The following is an 8,776-nucleotide window of genomic DNA, read 5'->3' on the forward strand; positions in this document are numbered from 1 at the left end:
GCTCCGCGTGATGGATGTTTATTTCTGTGTCCGAGGCTATGCGATTAGTCCACTTTTCAGAAAGATTATTTGGTGCAGGTCTGTTTTCTTTCTTTGCTGCAATTCATGAGGAGACCGTATGGACCCTTACCTGTCCTTCCGCAGCCCACTTGGGAGATGGGTGTTTGAACCCCCCTGGGCAGGGATGCGGAGCCGGAGCCGGAGCCGGAGCCGCCGGAGCCGGCATATTTTGCCCGGAGCCGGAGCCGGAGCCGTCAAAAAAGGGGGCGACTCCGGCTCCTTTTCTTTAGAGGAAACAATTATTTACCTATGTTCGGTTTGACAGTAGGCTAGGGACCGTCGAGGTCCTGGTCAGTGTTCTCTACCTTCAGTGTTCGCATACACGGTTACACCTCGCCTCGCATTCAAAGCAATGCTGCCACCACCTACAAGGCGTAAAACAATGTGGTATTCAAAATAGCCTTGTTATACAAATACAGTAGCAACGTGCACCAATCCCATCGCCTTTTTTCTTCGACCCGTATTTAATTGATCGCATAGGGGATGTACTTAGTAGAAGCCGGAGCCGGAGCCGCCGGAGCCGGATCATTTTACTCGGAGCCGGAGCCGGAGCCGGAGCCGCCATGACATTTCACCCGGAGCCGGAGCCGGAGCCGGAGCCGATTTTTTTCTCCGGAGCCGGAGCCGGAGTCGGAGCCGTCTGAAATTTCCACGGCTCCGCATCCCTGCCCCTGGGTTTTGTGAATATCTCTAAAGCGAATTTTCGGAGGGTGGATTACGATCGGTTCTATGCGACAAGTGACCACACACACACAGCCCCAGGTCCGCTGACTCCCTCCCCACATCACCCCCGCCCCACACCACACTCCAGCCCGCCTCATCCACCGAGCCGAGCCAAACAGACAGGCCTGACCCTTACCCCCCCCCCCTCCTCCCCCCAGCCGGTGAAACGCAGCGTCCGGTCAAATCGCTCTACCAGGCGACCCGAGCCGGTGTCATACAGTGTGGGTAGGCTGTGCCGCTTCACTCTCGGGTCATGCGGCACAGCCTACCGGTACCAGGCGGCTGCTGCCAATGCTGAGCCTTAGGAACCCGGTGGATAAAGAGTAGCGGACCATCAACCTGTACACGACTGTACATACAAACATACTGCATTTATTCATTGATGACAAAAAGTTCTCTTAAATAGAGCTAACTAGAATGGCAATAACTCCTTCACAACATATCCAATCTCTATAATCATGTCTTACAAACGGTCACATTTGCTGCTGTGCCTAATGGTCAATTTAATCGATCGCAACGATTAAAATGGCCGATAAACGACCATTCTAGCAGCTGAAATGACCTGATGAAAAAATGACCACACCGGACCAAAAATGACCATCCCGGCGGCTGCACAGAAAGATGAGTGACCATTGATTGCACATCGGCAGCCGCAATGACTAATAAATGATCATTAACCACCTTGGTAGTTGCAATGACCGATAAATAACGGCATACCGGCACCTGAAATTGCCGATCAATGCTGTAATGTTCGATGAATGACCTGGCAGGCCACTGCAACGAGTTATAAACGGCGGCAGTGCGCGACAAGCAGTCTGGAAGCAGACACACCTATCTACCAATCAGCACCATGCACTCTGATTACGAGAATAGGTGCAGTTAGCTACAGAATAATGTTCCACTTTTCACAGACCATTGATTAGTTGCCTGGAGTGGTAGGCTGTGCCGCATCACACGGGATGAGGGACACAGTTCAACGCTGGGACGCAATGCTCACCATAGACACGCTTAATTGTCCTATAAACGACACAAGGTAGCGCTCCAGTCAACCGATAGCTTCTGAGGCGTGGAACATCATTCTGTGGTCCACTGTACATCTGCAGTCAATCTCTCGTCCCCATTATCATAATCCGTCATCTGCCGCCTTTCCGTCACAATGCGTCACGTTGTTACAACTCAGTGTCGTTTCAATTCAAAAGCAGAACGCCAGATGGTCGGGCGTTTAGAGGTCATCTCTCCCGACCCCGGCCGTGACCGCGACACCATACCCTCCGGCGGCGCCTGTCGCCACAGAGCACGGCCGGCTGAGTCAGGGGTGAGTCGGGCGAGTCGGAGTACGAGTCAGAGACGCGTGCCGCCGCTACCGCAGACGGGGAGGAAGGGAGGGAGAAGGAGAGAGGGAGAGAGAGACAGATACAGGGAGGGAGGGAGAGAGAGAGGGAGAGAGAGAGGGAGAAAGTCTGTCTGCCTGCCTAGCTGTTTGACTCTCTCTCTCTCTCTCTCTCTCTCTCTCTCTCTCTCTCTCTCTCTCTCTCTCTCTCTCTCTCTCTCTCTCTCTCTATCTTTCTGTCCCTCTCTTTATGTGCATCCCCGCGGTCAGCCCCCCCCCCCATTCTCCCACGTGTCTGCTGCAGTTGCGAGAGGACCCGTGACGCACCCCCCCCCTCAACACGAACACGTGCAGCCAAATGTCCCCCCCCCCCCGGTATCCGGTGTTGATATCCAGTCGGTGGTCACTTCGCTGGGTAATGTGTATTCTGTGAATGGACAGAGAACGAGCGGCGGCCAAAGGTTATTCACTCCGTAACAGATAAGCTCCCCCCCCCCCCCCGAGGCCCGGACGCTTTTAGATTTCAATGCAACTTTTGTCTTCCGGCAACTCACTTCCAGTCGTATTGTAAATATTCTTGAGACAACTGTTCGAATAGAAAGAGCTGGGAATCGCTAAACATACCAAAACACCAAACTTCGCTGCTATGCTATGGGATATCGAAGCACGGCACGTTGAAGACGCTAAAATGCCGCGGAATCCAGGTCGCGGCGCGGACGGAACAGTTCGATCGATCGACCCGGGTCGCGCTGCGGGGTCGGACTATTGGGTGAATGTGTCGTATAGTGTGTGTGGGCCGTGGGGGTGCGTTCGTGGAAGAAGTCCCCGTGAACAAACGACGCGACAGTATGTATGCTACCAGCTTCTCGTGAATTAAGTTGATGAATAATGAATATGAATGAAGCGGACGGTGAAAAGTCTGCCCGTTCATTGGTCAATTGATTGACAAAAACGATTAGTGTGAGACGGATGATGACAAGACGGGTGTGGGTCGAGCACGATCACAAGACGGCGCCTCTTCCTATGAACCATTGGACCCGTGACTGGCTTTGTTTGTTTGTTTGTTTTGTTGGGTTAGGCCTAGGTTAGGTTAGGTTAGGTTTAAAAGGCTTAGGTTAGGCGTGGCTGGCTGAGCAGGGGGGTCTACTAGGCCAGGCTACGGACAGCGCCACCGCCCGAGGCGGCTGCCTTGCCGCAGGGTTTGAGGGTCGGACGTCAGGCAGCGCCACCACCCGAGGCTGCCTTGCCGCAGGGTTTGAGGGTCGGACGTCAGGCAGCGCCACCACCCGAGGCTGTGCCTTGCCGCAGGGTTCGAGGGTCGGACGTCATGCAGCGCCACCGCACCGCCCGAGGCTGTGCCGTTTGGCTGATCGGACGTCAGACGGCGCCACTGCACCGACCGCGGGTCCGTCCGAGGTTACCGTGCCCCGGGCCGGCCAGGGGAGGCACTAGCCGGCCTCCCGGCCCGTCGGCACCGACTACGGAGGAGGCTCCTACCGAGAGGTGGTCACATACGCCATGACCCTGAGTTTGTTTTTGTTTTGTTGGGTTAGGCTCTTTCGGTCTGACGAGACCATTTCGGGACCTGAAGAATGATAGGAATTAGGGGGAGACATTGGTCTGGACGGACAACCTGGTGAGTCGTCGGCGCTAAGGCCATCCAGTGGACAGGCCACCCAGCCCCCTGACGGCTGACACTCACCGCACCCGGCTACGGGCCTGCTTCGAGGGGAGCTTCCCGCATAAGATAAAGTTGCCCGTCCAGCCTGGAACAGGGGTGGAGGCGTGGAGAAGAATTTGCCTATCCTGAGGATGGAAACGACGGAACGGAGCAGGACCCTGAGGGGTCCGACTGGCGGTCACGCCACTGGACCCGTCACCCGAACAGCGCGGTACCCGGCCAGGGTAGCTGTCATAGAAGCAGACGGTCCCTCCGAGCGGCGGGACCTTTGAGCGGCTGGGTGGTCTGTTGTCCCACAGCGCGGGCACCCTCCCGTTCCGATGCATTATGGGCCTGTTCCAGCGCCTCCAGAAACCTCCAGAAAGCTCCAGAAAGCTCTAGAATCCTCCAGAGAGCGTTCCAGCGCCTCCAGAAAGCTCCAGAAAGCTCTCGCCAAAGCTCCAGAAACCTCCAGTAGCCTCCAGAGAGTTGAGAGGTCCAAATTTCTCTGGAGGCTCTGGTCTACAATTATGGTGCACATGTGACAATCACGAATGTAAACAAAGGACATTTGACTGATTATTTTACAACTTGAATGTAAAGAAAATTACATTGCTATAATTTTATTTATCTTTTTAACTAAAATTGAAAACAAATTTTGCATTTCAAGAGAGAACAATCGTCATTCTTTTGGTATCTATGACGCCAATCTCCAGAAATCTCCAGATTGCGTTCCTGCGCCTCCAGTAAAACCTCTGGTAGAGCCTCCAGTCAAGAATTTCTTCTGGAGGCGCTGGAACAGGCCCTAGGCTCAACCAGCGACCACTAGTGGTCAATGCGCAGACAAATGTCATCAGCGAGTGTCTAGTTTTAAAAGTCGGCCTTTTAAAAATACGGCAGTTAAAACTTTTTTAACTGCCGTATTATTTAGTTGTAAGACAGCAGCGTGCTGTCGAAGAAATAACTGAACGTGAACACCATGATTGTGCAACCCATCTTCAGCTCATACAAGTTGGTATCGTACCTAACATGCGGCATTTTCCTCAGGTGGACAAAGGGCCGGCGAGTTACTGGGAAAAATTGGTTCGGCTGCTAGCCAACGTTCAGGATTAACTACGAAGAAGAATCTTTCGAGTATCGACTCTGCTTCAATGCCTCAATGAGAACTATCCTGCTGACATGTCTGTAGGTACCAACAGCGGTCAAGCGTTGTGTTACTTACCCCGCGTTCGATGTCTCTCGGACGGCGAAGATTCTACGCCGTCCGGCCAATCACGTTCCATAACCACAGCCGAGCCCCCTCTGACCTTGAACGGGATTGGCCGGACGGCGTAGAATCTTTGTCGTCCGAGAGACATCGAACGCGGGGTTAGTGTTTTACAACAATGCTTATATCGGTTATCACGCCACGCGTAGGTAATAAGCATACATACTGGAGCACACGCATTTGCCAGGCTTTTCGACGACAACTCTTATGATCATCAAGTTATGTGTACGTTTGAGCGTGTTGCATGAATATACATAGTATGTATGTCTGTACCTATGCATGCTAAATAAATCTATGGACAGCGGAAAAGGACAAGGGGGAAGGATAACGAGTGTGGGCGATATGAGGAGACTCCTGTCGGGCCCGGGGTTCTTGCGGACGCTGGTTTCCTGAGTTAAACCCCCGCTGAACCAGGGCCCCGGGCGGCGACTCACATCGAGTCGAGCCGGCGCCGGCTCAGCAGAGGGTTATCGTTAATTCACGTCCTGTACGGGCATGGCGGGCACCATCGAAACGGATCAACATCTCTCAGGTAAGCAGAGCCCGTGGCGAAACTTCATCCGAGATGTGTTCGCTAAGATACATAACGCACGACCGGTGACTGTATTCGTTATTCCTTTGAGTAGGTATATATTATACGTGTGAAAATAGTTATTGTGATGTTCGCCAAGACAAAAGCCGTGCCTGCCTCCAAAAAAGAAAATTTGGACATGCATGAAAAAAATATCTAAGCTTTGATATCGCGACCACCAAATACTGCTTTTGTTTCCGTGAGCACCTCTTTGATAGTAGGCGAAAGTGGGGTAAGACGGCCACCCTTACTTTTGAGCCATTTTTCAGCCAGCTAGAAATAACACAGAGGCGCGAAACTGAGTGGAAATCTTCTTTAGGCCGCCCCACACCGGACCTCGCATGCGGGTTGCGAGTTTTTGGGTTTTCGGGTTTCTTCAAAATTACATAGCACAATACATGCTGAGTGACCCACACTACCATCGAACAAGCGAATCTGCATGTTTTTAGCTTGCGAGCCACCTTGCATCGCATTACAAAAGTTGATTTTGAGTCAGCTTTCGATTTTCCTCGCTGCGAGGTCTGCGAGTTCTGCGAGGTTTGCGGGTTTTTCGTTGAAGTCGAATTTAGGTTCGTTGTGCTGGTTTTGCGACTATATGTAATTTTCTGAAGGTGTACCGGCTTCACTGCATTCATGAAGTTACCATAAGGGAACGGTCTAATCACTCTATGAATGAGTATTATGCCCGTAAACTCAAAACCCGCAAACTCGCAACCCGCATGCGAGGTCCGGTGTGGGGCGGCCAACAATTTACTCCCATTTGCCAGAAGATGCAGCTTTTAGCTGATGATACATGTATAAATAAATTGCAGCTCGTTTCGCAAAACCTTGCCAAAAACGTCTTACCCAACCCCATGGGGTGAAACGGCCACATGGGTTGGGTAGTACGGCCAACTTCTTTCACCGACCACCACAGCTGGTAATTAATGCCCGATATTAGCCGCATTGATACAGACGTCTCTCGTTGGTCTCAAGTGCTTCGGAAAAGAAAGTATACGAAATTTGTGCAGAATGCGTATGTTCGTATATAGGCCACAGTTCGAAAGCCTTGTAAAGGCGTCTTCCGCGTTTAATATTCTAGAAGAAATCGTACCTAAGGAATATTGCTAATGTGTCTGTGTGTAGCTAACTCAAAACATACCTATTTTCGACAGAAATGCTTCTTTTTCTATACAGCAACATAAATATTTTTACCAGTTTGAGACCCATTGGATCCATACTTGGCCGTCTCAACCCAAACTCAATGTCAGAACTTCAGCACGATTTTTCTCTGAGGACTATTTGATACAGGCGGAGCAATTCCGCGGTAAATGAACACTGGTGGCATATGCGTGAATCACAAGTGATAACGATGTTTTTTTAACTCCATGGTGCTGCACACAAAAGCTTTACACAATATACTATTGATGTTTCGAATGAAATGAATGTTTTTTAAAGAAACGGAAATAAAGTATTGGCAGAGCACAAATTCATCAGGCTTCAATGGTGATATACATATGGTGGGGAAGGCGACTCTGGCCCTAATTTTTTTCGCTCGTAGCGCTATTGGTTTGGCCTGCAGAAGGGTGGCCGTTTTACCTACCCTGGCCGCCTTACCCCACTTTCCCCTAAGCCCGAGCCGGCTCAGATATGTTTAATCTGATGGGTTTGACCGGCAGAGCTGGGGCAGCTGCGCCCCTCAGGGTCGCCGGAGCCTTCCTCGTCGTCCTGCGCCACAACACTCACGTCTGGCCCCGCAGAGAACAACGAGGGATACCAGCGCCCCGCGGAGCACGAGGACGGCACCCAGCTCCCGGGGGAGCACGAGGAGGGCACCCAGCGCGTGGTAGAGCGCGAGGAGGGCACCCAGCGCGTGGTAGAGCGCCAGGAGGGCACCCAGCGCCTGGTAGAGCGCGAAGAGCACTCGCGTTGCCCGGTGGAGCGCGAAGAGGGCTCCCAGCGCCCGGCGGAGCGCAAAGAGGGATCCCAGCGCCCAGCGGAGGTCGAACCGACTGGCGCCGACAGTCCGCTGGTAGCCGACGTGCGCAGCTTCTGCGGACAGTCACCACTGCTGGTGGCGGCAGGGGTGGGCGACTGCGCGCGCACAGAGCAGCTGCTGCTGCTCGGCGCCGACCCCGGCGTCACCGACGGCCGCGGCTGGAGCGCGCTGCACGCGGCCGCTCGGAGCGGCTGTGCGCGCACCGTCCGGCTGCTGGTGCAGCGCGGCGCCTCGGCGCTGCTCCGGGACGCCGACGGACGCACGCCGCTCGCGGAGGCGCGCTCTGCAGAGTGTGTGCGCGAGCTGGTGTCGGCGGACGCGGCGCTGAGCGCGGCCGACCTGCACGGCGTGCTGCGCTCGCGGCCAGAGGTGCTGCGCCAGCTGCTCGATCTGACCGTGCAGCCAGACGGGGATGGCGCGCTGCGCGTCTCCTTCCGGACTCTGCGTAACATCGGCACCGACTGCCCGTTTGAGACTGAGCTGATGCAGCGCCTGCAGAGCAGCAGCCACTGTCAGCTGTTCGGGCACCCGAGCGTGCAGCTGCTGTTGGAAGTCACCCGGCACGACACCGTCTGCCTGGCCGTCTTCACCGTGGTCCTGATGGCCATCTTCCTGGCCGTTCTCTGCACCAAGGTGTTCTTTGACGCGTACCGGGTGCTGGAGCAAGCCAGCTCCGCGCTCGGCTCCGTGCTTCTGGTGTTCAACATCCTGCGAGTGACGATTTTTCTGGTGAAGATTGGACTCATGGGCCCCGAGTTGTTTCTCAAACCTCGCCTCTGGCTGGAGACGACGACCACCGTGGCCACGTTCCTGGTGATCTACATCACCCACAGGGAGATCGCACGGCTGTGCCACTCCGTGGCCATCTTGTTCGGTTTCCTGGAGCTGGCGCTGGCCATCGAGCACATCCCGTGGCGGGTGTGCCGGGCCATCTCGGCTCTGCTCTATGTGATGGGTAAGATGGTCCGCTATCTGCTGCTCTATCTGCCCATCCTGATCGGATTCGGGCTAGCCTTCTTTGTGCTGCTGAAAAAGGACGCCAAGCATATTCAAAGAGGCAGCGTTTTTCGCGGAGATCTGATGATTATGACGATCGCTGCAATGTTCATTGGAGCAGTCGATGTCGAGCAAGTCACCTACTCCGAGGGGAGCGAGTATGAAGCCTGGCTGTGGAGCCCGGCCGAATA

Source organism: Amphibalanus amphitrite, unplaced genomic scaffold (genome assembly GCF_019059575.1).
Source record: "Amphibalanus amphitrite isolate SeventyFive unplaced genomic scaffold, NRLGWU_Aamphi_draft 000193F_arrow, whole genome shotgun sequence".
Taxonomy (NCBI): domain Eukaryota; kingdom Metazoa; phylum Arthropoda; class Thecostraca; order Balanomorpha; family Balanidae; genus Amphibalanus; species Amphibalanus amphitrite.